The 15248-nt window shown below is 44.0% G+C and overlaps 1 protein-coding gene across 3 annotated transcripts in view; it reads right to left on the bottom strand.

The window, feature by feature from the left end:
• Window positions 1-15248, bottom strand: part of GLI2 (GLI family zinc finger 2) — a 468774-nt gene that overhangs the window by 147937 nt on the left and 305589 nt on the right. The window lies entirely within an intron of this gene.

The raw sequence follows: 15248 nt of genomic DNA on the forward strand, positions 1-15248 counted from the left end.
AGCATTCAGATGAATTCTGAACATCTGTGACATAGCCAGTAGTCCCTTCTCCTATTCACAGTATCACAGTATCATCAGGGTTGGAAGAGACCTCACAGATCATCAAGTCCAACCCTTTACCACAGAGCTCAAGGCTAGACCATGGCACCAAGTGCCACGTCCAATCCTGCCTTGAACAGCCCCAGGGACGGCGACTCCGCCACCTCCCCGGGCAGCCCATTCCAGTGTCCAGTGTCAAAACTATCTACTAACCCAGAGCTTTGTGAAAGCCTCCATCATAACGCTGGGTCTGTGTTTCCAACAGACAGGGGCTCAGCAATTCCTCTCTCTCTCCACCTCTCCAACACGCAGTGCCACGATTATACAAGGCAGGAGCGTAGGGCATTGGTGCCAATCTCCTTTCTTTTTTTTGGGGTTGCATACATACTTTTCAAATTTCCTAAAGGGACAGATTACTTGGATTTGGCCAGGCACCTAAAACCACTCGCAGGCCACACACAAGTTACCGAGTAAGCAGTCAACATCCTCTTCTCCAGCCCCTACAGACACAAGCAGATTTTGAAAACAAGTACTTCGACCATCTCAGCAAATTGTTTCCCCTGTGCGTCGGTGCTGGGAGTCTAGTGCCTGCCCTCCCTCCTCCTCCTCTCCCTCCTCCCCCCTCCTCTCACTGCTTACAGCAAAGAGAACATTAGTGCTGGACTGAACCTGCTCCAGTTCTTTTATATAGATTTAGACCGTATAATTTGATCGCGACCACAGGCAGTTTTATTGCCCTGATTTATATGGAGCCTTGCAGGGGTTTGGGATTCTTTTCCTTTCCCTTTTTTTTTTTTTTTTTTGTAAGAAAGAGAGTTTCATAGAAGTCCTTTCTCTGCTCCAGCCTGAGGACAAGCTGTGGGACCTCCACAGCTTCTCATAAGAGCTGCAGCACCCTTGCTGTGGTCACCACAAAGTTTCTCCTTGAGAACAAACGCCTCCCTGCAGGCTGCCACTGTGTCACAGCACTGGACTTGTCCTCCCTGAGAGGTTAGTCCAAATTACTACCTCCGGGGCAATTGATATTGCCTCTCCCATTACACACTGGTGTGATACCCCAATGGAAACCTCAGCATCTCTTGCCCACTAACTCTCCAGAAAAACTCCCAAGAAAATCAGCAAAGGCTTCTTTGGCCAAGTCTCTTACAATCCAAACAGCAGGAGCTGCAAATCCAGGCAGCTCTGCCATGGAGCTAAGGGAGATGTGGCTTCCAGGCCAGTCATATTGCTACCAACCATCTGCATTCCCAGGGCACACTAAACCTGGGATCTCTATTAGTATTCTCCGTCAGGCATCTGGTAGATATTAAATACCAGACTCCCTGGAGAACGTGCTACCTCCTCATGCTTGACTGGGTGAATATAAGCAAGAGCCGTGCTTGTATCTGCTACCTAAGGAGGCTAGATGAAGCCTAACTGAAACATGCCAAGACTCCATATATGTCATTACCATACCAATTTCCTGAATGAAAATCCTGCCTGTCTTTCATTTAATCTGTTCTCTGTCTCATTACGTGAACAGAACACGCTGTACTAACTACAGAGGCAGGTCAGTATGTGACTCAAAACCTAATTTCTGTTACTTACCTAAAGGGATTACTGCCTGAATGAGCATCATGTTTTGGAATAGCAATAATGAAGTTCACCAACAGTCCTGCCCTGTCACTGGCGTGTGGGGAGAAAATTTTGTACTAAGCTAAGTGAAAAGGCTCATCAGAAAGTGAGTTGCCTCAGCTTGGTAACCTTGTTTTCACAACAAACAGACTCCTTTTTTAGCTTCTCTACCTTTTGTCTTTTTCTGCACCCAGGCAGTTTCTTATGCTGCTATGAGCATATAACTCTTTTGCTCAAATACTTCACAATTTTCCCCTTTGCTACCAAGTTCTCCTCTAAAGATCCCACAAAATGGTGTCTTTTGGTTCACACCCTGCAGTTCCAGTTTTGCTTATCACATCTCTGGACAACAACTGGTCAAAGGCCTACAGTTCAGCCTTCCTCTTACACCTCTGGTCTAGGCTACCTCTGCTGCTCTGTAAACTGTTGCATTTGAGTGAAGACTTTTGACCATAATCCACCACGGTTTCCATAAATGACTGAAAGCCTCCCAGACTGCTGGTACCTTGTGTCTTAACCCATCTTGCAATCATTCTGTAAAACTCTGAGGCAGAAATCACATCCTCTCTACTTATGAGTTCACACAGCCCTGATTAAATACTGCTGACATCACCTTTTGCCTCCCTTGCATAATGATTTTCTAGGGAAGTATGTAGAAATTACCTGCAGAGTGGTTACCAGAAAACTCACATGAGCCAGGACCCACTTCATAGTCAACCAAGGGGCAGACCAAAAATGCCCAGCTTGCACATTTGCATCATTTGTGAGCATCTGGAGAAACACCATCCTTTGTGGTTTCTGCAGCCATGGCATTCAAAAGAAATTCCATCTTCTGGTCACATGCCTTACTTGGCTGACATAACCTTCAAATTCCCACTGTGCTGAAGCATGGTTTGGGCTACCAGATCCGTACCTCTCAAAACAAGGTTAAGCAAACTAAATTCGGGAGCACATTTCTATTCTGCCCTCTGGACTTAACTACAGGAAGGTTTTGAAGCTGGAAGTGAACAGTTTTTCATTCGGGTCACACAAAGGAAGAATAAACTACAACCATCTTTGCAAGAGACACTGCGGATATGGGCAGTAAGGAAAAGCCCTTTGGGCTGATACTTAGAGAAGCTCATTTCTATCCTCGCTCAAGAGCTACAGAGGTTAAAGACCTGCTACAACCTGCCATAAAAGGCAAAACCCACATTAATAGGAAATGTGTTCCCCTCCCCCACTCCAAATGTATTTTTTATGAGTAAACATTTCTGTATTAAGACTTACTGTCCTCAAAGATCCCTTTTATGTCCCAAAGGTAACCATTTAAGTGATCTTATAACAGCCGTTACTTATCTTTACAATGGGCAATGCACATGAACTCAGTGTCTGAGACTTTCATTTTGCTATATATTTTTTAGTAACTACATATAAATCCAGCCTGTTTCAAGTGTCACAGACACTACGTGGCCAACGGATAGCCTTGGCTCTTACTTCAGCTGCTAAAACATCGTTTCAAGTGAAATTAAAAGAAGCCATCTTCTTAGCTTGCTTACAGAAGTGGTGCAGCATGCACAGAGCTCAGAAAAAGAGATGCAAATGCTTTTCACACATTCAGCCATCTCATATCTATTTTAAGACTCACTGCTCCAGCATTTGAAATACAGGACCTTGCATTAAAGATATTTTAAGGATGTCTTTATAATAACACAGGAAGGTTCCTTTGGAGTTTTCTAAAGGAAAAAAAAGCACCAAACAAGAGTATTGCCAGCTCCTCTGCAGCTGGTTACACTGCTACAGCATGCACATGCACAGTAGGCTAATGGGAAGGGAAAGTGAAAACATGGTTTTCTGAAAAGTTGTCATCCCATATCAGTGATTTTCTTCTCCTTCCATCACCTGTCCCCAGCACAACATCCTCCCTAAGAGCATAATTACAAAGGACTTTGATAAAACCACTGTCTACTGCTTGGGTCAGGATGAAACCCTGATGCTCTGCATGATTCCTGTAAATTCACCCAGGTCTGACCAAAACTCTGTCCATGTACCTGACCCTCAGCAAAGTGTTTGGTGAACCTCACCCACAGATTATGCAGGCATACATGTAGGAAACCCTTTTAAACTGGGAAAGTACTTTTTATCTTGTTTCAGTATAAGAGATTTGTACCTATTAACAAAACAATATTCTCCAACTCAGTTTGCCAGGTAAGAGCACCCAAAAATATTTCTTACTCTAGAGACCCCTTGGAATACTCTCAGTCTTTATGTAATTGAAATGGTCTCTATACTAAATACTGGTATCTTATCTTCCCTCACCTTGCAAATCTGTGCTATTGGTCCCCTTTGACAGCAGCAAGTTGACACCTCAGACATACAAAGAAAGTCCTTGTAACACAGCACCCAGGGGCAGCAGCACCCTCTTGCAGCCCATGGGGAGAGAGGAATGTCAGCGTCTATATGGTCTGACCCATTAAGTGCTTCAGTACGACCAATGCCATAAACATGCTAACCAGATGTTGATGAATGGGCCTGAAGGCCCAAACAACTGCACAAGTTCATTATATAAATGAGGGAATGAAGGGAAGTCAAGCAGCTTTCTCAAAATCATGAGGCAAATTTGGGGCTGGATCAGGAACTGAAACTAATTTTCTACAGGCTGAGTTCTGTGCCTTCACCATAGGGAGCCACCAAAAAAATGGGTATCTTCACACAAGCAGCCTCTGGGAGTCAGGTCAGCTTCCCACAACACATAATAATTCCTCTCATTAAAACAGGTTGTGCAAACCAATGCCTAATTTCCTCACCTTTGTGTTACTCTGTTTGCAGTTTAACGTGTGGCAGTAAATGCCTCAGAAAAAACTTGCAGGCTCTACCTGCGAACTTATATGAACAAGATTTCACTTAGCCTCAAGCCTCACAAAGAAGGCACTTCCATGTATTCACACAGGACACCAATATTCACACCAGTCAGCAGCACGCAGAAGTGGATACTACTTAGCCACTGCTGGTCCACCCCACAAAGACCGATCATAAACCCACGTGAGCTACAAACAGAAAAATGATGCAGAGAAAATTCATTTCTCTGCCCCATCTCAGACAAAAACAACAAAACAAAACAAAACAAACAAAAAAAAACCCCACCAAACCCAAAGCAAGCAACCAACCAATGAAAAAAAAAAACACTTGAGGAAAATCTAAACATTTCCCAACACTTTGAACCCAGTGTCAGGAGTGCTGAGCCCTCACCACTCTCCCCAGGTTCAGAGCACCTCATTAGTTGCAGAAGGATCTCCATTTCCTTTAAATGATTAAACTGCTGTTGAAGCTGCATACACAGGGCCAGGAGCTTACAGGAAGATACCTCCTTTATTGGACAGTTTTCAGGAATGCTCAGACACTGATTTTTAATCACAGAATCATATAATTGTTTCAGTTGGAAAAGACCTCTAAGATCATTGGGTCGAACTGTCAACTCAACACCACTGTGGCCATTAAATCATGCCCCAGAGTACCATTTTTTGAACACCTCCAGGGATAGCAAATCCACCACCTCCCTGGGCAACCTATTCTAATGCCTGAACACTCTTTCAGTAAAGAAATTTTTCCTAGTATCCAATCTAAACCTCCTCTGGTGCCCTTGTGCTAGTTTGAAGCTAGCTAGAATGTTTTAGTGAGAAGAACTAGATCATAGGCTGTGAAAGGAAAACAGTGGTGATGTCTACTCCCCAGAGTCTTGCTGAAGAAGAAACAAAAACATTAGATAACACTTTCACCATTTTGTCTTTCACTCTGACTTGGGCTTCTGACTGAACTGCATCTCCCTAACCTCACCTTCCATTTGGACTAACCCACCTTTGCTTCATAACCTCTTGGCTGAATCTCTATTTTTCTTTAGGACTGGGGTAAGGTTGAGAGGGGTAGGGGGAAGGTGCAGGGGTGGTTGAGAGACCCTCCTGGGGACTCAGGTTTCTAGGAGGAGAGTTGTGTTTCTGTATTACTTTTTACTTTGTATATTTCTGTATATAACTGTATATACTGTAAATATCTGCTTGTATATTGTGCTAGTGTGGTGGAGGGGCAGCAGCCCCAGAACTGAGGCTTCACCATGCCTCTACGTGCCCAGACATGTTCTTCTGCCAGGACCCACGAGGCAGCAAGCAAATCGTGTAACACACACACACACCCCGAATACCCCTGAGGTCCGGGCAGGTAATCCCTATTGGGAGGTCCAGGCATGTCTCTACTGCCTATTGGGGCAAGGTTTGGCTTACTGCCAACCTGATTGGTCATTTTAGATGTCCAACGAGCCGTGAATCTCGGCCCAGAGCCTATAAAGAGGGGTGCACAGCAGCACCACGTGGTCAGACGTGTTCAGAGGTTCAAACCGTTCAGAAGCTTAGAGCATTCAGACTCAGCTCTGATCCACAGCAGCATCCTGCTGCCCTGACCTGCTTGCATGGCCTAGACACAGAATCAGGCCTCACTCGCTTGCAAGCATTACAGAGGCTCAGACCTCATACATTAATCTCAAGGCGCAGTCAAGCTACCTGCAAATCCTTTGAGAAGCAGAGCACATTCATGCCTGCACCATATATATATGGGGAGCTGAGAGCCCCCTGTAAGCCTAGAGCTATCTTGATTTATCTACGGAGCATAAGTCTCCCTGCAGCACGGCATAGACCCTGCTTGCCAGCTATTCTGTAACTCTGGAAAGGCCCAGAGCTCAGTAGACCCTCAGACTGTCTGCAAACCTACAAACACAGCCTGCTAGCTGTGAGACCATGTCAGAAGCTACACGGACAAATCCTTCTCCTGCATCGGGAAATTCCTGCCAGCTGATCATCCCTGGACATGCACAGCATCCAGAAGCCGCAGCACCGAGGCAGAGATCACCCCAGGAGTGAAGGTTAGAGAAATACTGTTACCCCAGAGACTGGGAAAACCTTTATCATCCCTGCAAGCCAGGACAGACTCCAGCTGCAAAGACCCCAATATTGGGCACATGCTTAGACAGATTCCCGAGAGGGTGATTAATGATTTAATGATTAATACACAAGAGCAGCACACCTAAGTAAGCTTTAAACCTTTGTAATATAAGTTGTCTCTATCTAAAGAGCACACACAGTTTCAGCCCTTGCTGGGCAGACACTAGAGTTGTTAAGAGGCATTAAGCCTAAGAAAATCTTTCTCTCTGTCTATAATTGTTAATAATTTGATATTTCCACTTAATAATCAATCCCTGTAAATATATATTCCAAGCTATTTTCATAACCTTGCATAAGAACCTGATTTCACAGTGGTTGGGGGTGGTATAAATTTGTAAATATTAATTTTAATAAATAATTTTATAAAAAATCAAAACTGCCTCAAATCAATTTCTCACCTCAGCCTAACAGGGGAGGAATAGAGAAAACGCCTCCACGACAGCTAGCTGTAAATAAATAGCTTCATTCATATTCCCAGAGCCAGCTGAGACTAGTCTGGGTAACTTCTAAAGTGTGTGGGGGTGGGGAACACTCAAACCATCACACCGTTTCAGGCCATTTCCCCTCATTCTATCACTCGATATTAGGGAGAAAAGACTGACTCCCAAGTTCACTACAACTTCCTTTCAGGTAGTTGTAGAGAGCAATGAGGTCTCCCCTCAGTCTCCTTTTCTCTAGAATAAGCAATTCCAGTTCCTTCAGCTGCTCCTTCTAAGACTTGTTCTCTAGAGCCTTCACCAGCTTTGTTGCCCTTCTCTGGACCACACTAGCATCCCAATATCTTTCTTGTATTTAAGGGCCCCAAACCCCAATATATTAAATCATATTTTATGTTGATATAACTGAAGTCACCAAAACATCTGTTTTAACTGTTTACTTCAGGACCTGTCTATTGCTGTGATTTCTTTTAAAATCTCTCAGAGTTGTGGGCTGAATCATGGAAGCCAAGGGAGCAGTGCTCTGGCAAAACCAGCACCATTTGTTGCTGTGTTTTAAACATCCAATATTGCTGGCAGCAAATACAAACATTTTGCTTGAAATGATCCCCTTCTTAATTTAGACTTTCCTTACGATTGGAACCATTCCATTTCAATGGAATACAATTTATAAAAGTATCTGAGATTCCAGGAGAAGGAAAGATGTATTAAAAAAAAAAAAAAAGGAGAAAAATCCCATGGAGCTCTTTAAAATCTGTAGAAAAGGCAGAATTGATTTCAGACAAGTTTCTGTGAAATCATTTTTAGTTATGTTCATGTGGAATCATAATTTGGGAGTTTGTATCATTCTCATTTTGGGCTCAATCAGCCTATGTGTCCAAACTCCTCCACCTTGTCTCTGCCCTGTGAGGCTGCACATGGAGTACTGCGTCCTGTGCTGGGCTCTTCAGTTCAAGAGGGACAGGGAACCACTGTAGAGTGGCAACTGGCTGTGAGGAGTGTTGGATCCTGGGACTCGAAGTCGAGGGAGACAGAGGCAATGGCTGCATTAGGTGTGAGCAGATTAACATTCTGCTTAACCCAGTGGCTGAACTCAAGGGCGAAGTGGAAAGGCTTAAGGCTGAAAGGGAATGTAAAAGAGAGTTGGACCTACAGCACCATGCTCTGCAGTCCCCCTTACGAGTGATGTGGTGGAGGCACCGTCCCTGGAGGTCTTCAAGAAAAGCCTGGATGAGGCACTTAGTGCCATGGTCTAGTTGACTGGCTAGGGCTGGGGGAGAGGTTGGACTGGATGATCTTGGAGGTCTCTTCCAACCTGCTTGATTCTATGATTCTATGTGTCCAGTGGAGGGCCACGAGGGTGATGAGAGGACTGAATCATCTCTCTTACAAGAAGAGGCTGAGACACCTAGGACTGTACAGCCTGGAAAAGGGGAGACTGAAGTGGATCTCATAGATGCATATAAATATCTAAAGGTTGAAGATCATGAGGATGGGACTGGGCTCCTCTCATTGGTGTCCAGGGATGGGGTAAGGGGCAATGGGTACAAACTTAGAATACAGCAGGTTACACTAGAGACCGTATCCACTTCATTCCTTCAAGAATTCCTCCAATTTTGGCTGAGGTTCATTCTTTGTCATTACCATTAATGTCAGAAAACTCATCCTGCCAAACAAGGAACCAACAAAAAATACATGAAATATTGGTTTATTTCAGAATTGAAGTTTTCTGAAAGCTATGTCCCACTTGATTCTGGAAAAGATTGTAGCCCTCTAGATATAATCCCACTGTACTAAGTACTGGATAAATGAGCTACTAAAAATTACTTTAAATTCAGTAAAACACTATTGTACTACTGGACATTTTCATACTACTATGCAACCATGAGGAACAGCACTGACTGCTGCACTGTACGATGCACAGACAACTTGTGTTCAACTCTCCCAAAGGGAAAGAAGTAACTCCTGTGTTTGGCAGATGGACATGAGAATTTGAGTCATTTAACCATGACTACATGGCAGAACACTGAGAGGGGAAACACTTGCTAGGCAAAATGGTGACTCAAGCAACCTGGGCTATGTTGTCTGTACCATCATGGACGACCCCTGTATGCCACCTATGAAATTCTAAAGTGTCAGAGATAACCAGTTCTTGACACCTCTCTGAAACAGTTGAATCCATTACAGCCACCTTGGCCTTGTGTCTGTCCCCTGGCTGCAGAGTGAGGGTCACAATATCTCCCTGGTTTATCAGGCCGTTCATATGTGCAGAGATGCTCAAGTATTCAGACACTGTCAGAACTGACAAAAGCACAAGAACCTCTCACCAGATCCGGGCTTCTAAAATCACTAAACAGAACAATTAATGTTCTCCAATTAAAAAAAAAGCACAGCAGAATGGGCTGTGTCCTCCCAGGCCTCTGCACCTCACTCAATGTGACATGAAACCATGAAAGCAGAATGCCTTGATTCACAGGGGGGCAGCTTAACAAGGAGAAGAGCAATGTGAAGTCCTCATTTTACTCCAAGGTGTATGGATGACTTCTCAATGCCATGCAGAAATTCTTCAGGAGCTACCAGGAGCAGAAGCCCCATTTCTTGATGTTGGTATTGGATGCACAGCATTTCTAAGAACATTTTTCTCTGCCACTCATCTGACCCCAAGAGCACTCCCACTGCTCCACACAGGCAGCTGTGGAATGCCCTGCCAAACCCTATCAATTATTTAATGTCAAAAGGAAGACTTAATCTGTGTGATAAAAGAACGGATTTTATCTAAAGCTTGTTCTCCTTAAAGTGATTTACACAACTGGCCTCTCTAGTTGCTTCCTTTAACATAATTATTTACTTTTGCATTAATGGTCTTCCCCTACTTGGGTTATTTTTAGGAGCCCTTTGCAGCCTTTAGAATTTACAGGTTTTTTTTCCTTGTCTTTTTAGTGGTGATTTTAAGTTGTCTACCTCTCTGAATGGGCTGTTAGAACATTAGTTTGGTCAATGCTGGTGTAAATCTGGAGTTGTTCTGGGAAGCAGCTCCCCAGGCTGTGCTGATACTTGGATGTCAAGTTTTTTCTCCAGCTTGAGAAGCCAGAGGGTGAGATTTCAGTTTGGAGCTGCCAGGCAGGGGTCTCAGACTTCATTAGGCTACAAACTGATGTACGTGAATGAAAGACTTTAAAGCATTAATTTAGTCCCACCTTGGTTGCTTGCTTTAACCTCTTTCTGCAATTTTAGCTAAGCCAGGAAGACTGGGATTTGTCTACCTAACAAAATTACTTTTATTTAAGACTGATGGAAGTGTTCAGGAAAGAAACACGATTCTTGATTGCTATCACTCTTACAACAGTCTTGCACTGAAGCTCTATCCAAGGTGGGGGTCACTGAGCTACACCAGTCAACAACATAATAGGGATGGTGGCTGTCAGAAAAAAATCCCATTCTAAATTACAGGATTTTCCCATCATTTGCTTTTAACCACTTGACCCTTTCACTCCTGGAGCCAGTCCAGGCTTTTTTGTTGACTGTGTATCTCAACATTTTACGCTGTGTACAGCAATACAGGACAGAGAAGCTAAGAATGTGCTTGTACTGGCTGCATTTCTTTGCCTGGAAAACGTGAACAACCAAATTAAAAAAAAAAACCCAAACATTCTTTAGAGAGGATTCCTGCCCCTCCAAGGTAGACAGAGGAGATGGCTTCATCAGGCTGTGCTTCTGATTTGTCCGAGACTCAGGCCACACAAACGATGTATTTTTTCAGTGTGTTGAAAAAATGTGTGTTTCCTCCTCCTCATTTACATGGCCTTCCCATAATCCAGCTCTGAAACAAGCTGAATTGCACAAGGACTCCCTCCCAAGCCACTTGGGGCTTGCTTACAGAAGACCTCTGGAGAGCAACGGGAGGTGCTCCTTGCCCTTCTCCTCTGCATATGAAAGGGCTGAGTGTGCTACTTCTGCAGCAGTGAGCATTCACACCAGCCCATAAATCAAGTGACCAAACTCCACCCCAGTCTCTGATCCATTGCAGAAAAGCCCCACAACTCTGCCCTCACAGCACACGCAGGGTGAAGAGCTGTATTTCATCAAGTGAAGCCTTAATATCAGAGGAGAGTCATTACCTCCTGGAAAAAAAGTGTAGTCAGAACCTTACTGGTTCCGCAGCTTGGTTTCCCCATGTTTACACCAAATGACTTGTTGAACTTCATTATATACAAAGTATTTCCATAGATCAGAGGCAGGGAGACCTGTGCAGCTAACATAAAATAAATTACCACCCTGTGATAAATGGTTCTATTAGCAATCCAGATTGTTAAACTCAGATACAACAGGATGAAGGGAGCACTGCCCCATTCATTCTCCCTGCGGCAGATACTGAGTTGTAAATAGGTTATTTTGTGTGTAAATAACACATTAAAACTCAGCATTAGCTGTGTCTTTTGATAGAGAGGAAATTGTTCCAAATAAATAATCTCGGACAGGAATGTAAAATAAGCCAGATTTAATAGTGCATGCCTGCTGTAGCCGTGTTAAACATGACTAAAATGATAAACCCCAGAATATACTAATAGTAAACTATGCTCTGACATCAAAGTAATGAGGCTATATTTTTACCCAGCTTTAGAAATGCTAAAATTAGTCTTGACAGAGCCAGACATCAGAAAAATGTTTCAAACGTAAACACCATCAATTTGGGCACTTGGTGTTTGTGTCATGCAGAGGGTGGGGTGAAGAAGGAAAGGTGCACTCTGGGCCTTCTGAAGGCAGGCAGTTAGCATTTAGAAGAATTTGTATTTAATTTTTACTACAAGTTGAGAACTCTATTTTCCTACATGTCTCTGCCTTTGAGAGAGTGGCTCATTTAAATTTCTCCTCCAGCCACACGTCTGGACTTCCTCGTGCGTGATGATAAGGAGGCTGTCACAGTGCCAGCCTGCAGGACACAACCCAGTTTCACTCACGTGGTGGTTTGCTCCCATGTCTCCTATACTACACAGCAATACGAACTTTTGTATTCAGCAAAAGGATTTGCTAAACATGAAGTGTTGTTAAATGCACTCCCAGAAGTGGATGTGCTGAAAGTGAGAGGCTTTTCTGCTGATTTGTCTGTAGCTCTTGCATACTGTCATTAAACATAGGCTTGAGGTGAGGAGAAAGTTCTTCACTGAGAGAGTCATTGGACACTGGAATGGGCTGCCCGGGGAGGTGGTGGAGTCACCATCCCTGGAACTGTTCAAGGCAAGATTGGATGTGGCACTTGGTGCCATGGTCTGGCCTTGAGCCCTGTGGTAAAGGGTTGGACTTGATGATCTGTGAGGTCTCTTACAACCTTGGTGATACTGTGAAACCCAGTTTCACATGTGCACCTATTGGAATAGAAGAAAGTGGCCTTGATTCCTTGGCTGGCATGACTCATGGAAAAATAGCAAGTTAGGAGCAACTTCCCTGAGGCCACTTCTGTGAGGCCAATTCCTGAATATCTAATCAATGAGTTACTATAAAAAACATCAGAGATCTTTAAAATGGCAGCTTCAGCAGACTGAAGATACAAGATGCCATTTGTTAGTGCAAAAGCACTCTTCTCCATTGACAGCATCAACAATACTGATCTCTTTTCCTACAGCCATAACATAATTTGTTCAAGGCTAGAAACACTTGGGACAAATATCCAAAGCAAGGGAATAAGAAATGGAGACCGGGAGTATTATTACCTTATAATAATATAGTCTAAATAAAGATAGAATAAAATAGCTTTTCTTCAGTTATTTAACTAATATTCAGTTTATGGCTTCAATTGCCTTAATTATGTATAAAGCCTTATGAATTTATTCAATTCCACAAAGGGAAGAAAAAAAAAAGGCAACAACCCCCTCTATGATCTAAGAAACATGCTATGTTGGCACTCCATCTGTGTGACTCAGTAGAATAAAGGAGAAGAAATGTGTTGCAAATTACGTTTGTTCAGCTCTGGAGAGCAGCTTGGTGATCTGCAGCACTAGATGAGCCTTGCTGCCAGTTCCTCATGTGCTAGGACAAGGAGTAAAACCTCTACAATAAATAAACCCAAGTACTCTGCACTGGTTAGACCACACCTTGAGTACTGTGTTCAGTTCTGGGCCCCCCAGTTTAGGAGGGACATTGAGATGCTTGAGCGTGTCCAGAGAAGGGCGACGAGGCTGGTGAGAGGCCTCGAGCACAGCCCTACGAGGAGAGGCTGAGGGAGCTGGGATTGTTTAGCCTGGAGAAGAGGAGGCTCAGGGGTGACCTTATTGCTGTCTGCAACTACCTGAGGGGTGGTTGTGGCCAGGAGGAGGTTGCTCTCTTCTCTCAGGTGGCCAGCTCCAGAACGAGAGGACACAGCCTCAGGCTGCGCCAGGGGAAATTTAGGCTTGAGGTGAGGAGAAAGTTCTTCACTGAGAGAGTCATTGGACACTGGAATGGGCTGCCCGGGGAGGTGGTGGAGTCACCGTCCCTGGAGCTGTTCAAGGCAAGATTGGACGTGGCACTTGGTGCCATGGTCTAGCCTTGAGCCCTGTGGTAAAGGGTTGGACTTGATGATCTGTGAGGTCTCTTCCACCCTGATGATACTGTGATACTGTGACTTTTGTCTTGGATAAGAATAAAGATTTGCTCGTATGGCTCCAGAGCAGGGTGGGAACCAGAGAGGCCCTTCCTTTAAAAGTATTCCCCTCCTCAAGCTGAACATCATAATCTCCATGCCTCACTGCTTTCTTCTGGAAGAATATGAGCATAAATATGTATATTTCTGGCCTGAGTAATTACGCTAGTTTAGTGAATCCAATACATTCTATTAGCATCAACACTACATAAGTACAGTTTCTACATAGCCTTTTTGTTATCATCTGCTAAATCATACCTTGCAGTCAACTAATATTAGAAGATGGCTTTGTATTAATTTCTCTGCTTACAAGCACATGCACCATGCCATTCCCTTTCAGGAGCATGTATTATGCCTAGCCAGGATTCAAAGGAAAGCCCCCTGAACCACAAGAGTATGTGCATCACCTGCAGAGTCCCGGGACCAGTGTCCAACCACACACTGCTTCACTGCTAACCATTTTTGGTCATTTATGAGCACTTCTCTTCACAGCATGACATTGATTTCACTCTTTACATCTCATTACACAATGCTTTCATCACGATTCTCCTGACATCTTCAAACAACCCTCCACTTACTTTTCCACTTCCTCTTAATAAAAGAGGCAATATGGAGTCTGTAAATCATTCTTTCCAAAGGCCAGAGCACATGGCTAGCAGGATACATAATACTGGGTGCTTAAAAAGAAACCAAGTCTTGGAGGGTGCCAAAAGGGTCAATGGACACTCCACCTCAAGGGCATTTTCATTTGCCTCACATCTCTGGAAATGCAGTGACTGTTTCCTCAGTGGGGGCACTCCCAGGGCAATCAGGGAGAAGGTCTTTATTCACAACAACATGTCCCACCCAGCAAGCCATCCTTTCTGTCACTTTGGCTATTGATCACAAGAAAGGTGGCTCAGACCCATTCAGCAGCACAAAACTATGGTTCCCTCTGAACAACTCAGTGGAAAAGATTGTCTGGTCCTTTTTATGAAAATTTTCCTTTTGCTAACAAAAACTAGCAAGGTTTATCAAATACACCTTATTCTGCACATCTGAATCACAGACCAAAGTGGAAATCAAATCTGAGTAACAAATGTGTTGAAAAGAAAGGGCAGATAAAGCAAACTTAAGCAAATTACTCTGGAAACTATCTTCAGAAGTCAGCCAACAGAAAACACAAACTCTCCATCTATGCCACGTAAGAAAGTTAGGAGTCTGCAGAGGAGCCATTCTGCTCCTGGGGGGATGAGAATCTGCCCTGCAGTGAAGGGTAGGGAGGGGAAAGGTTCGTTTTTGAGGTACACTCCGGCTAGCAAGAAGATGTATTTTAAAGAGGGAAAAATAAGCTGCATGAAAAGTTTACACAGCTGGGATGTCTCTTGTCACACGTGGCCGGTGCATCCCCTTCTAAGTTTGTATTCTTATGCCCTGCCCAGAAAGGACAGTCAGTCCCAGTCCTGCAAGGGCAGCGTGGGGCACCCTTGCCAAGCACAGCTTTGCCCACTGCTGGAGCCTCCACAACGGGCCCTGGCACCAATCTGGAGATCCACTAGCATGTGTGCCAGAGAGTGATGCATTTTTTGTAGCTTT

Source organism: Pogoniulus pusillus, chromosome 2, assembly GCF_015220805.1.
Source record: "Pogoniulus pusillus isolate bPogPus1 chromosome 2, bPogPus1.pri, whole genome shotgun sequence".
NCBI classification, from domain to species: Eukaryota; Metazoa; Chordata; class Aves; order Piciformes; family Lybiidae; genus Pogoniulus; species Pogoniulus pusillus.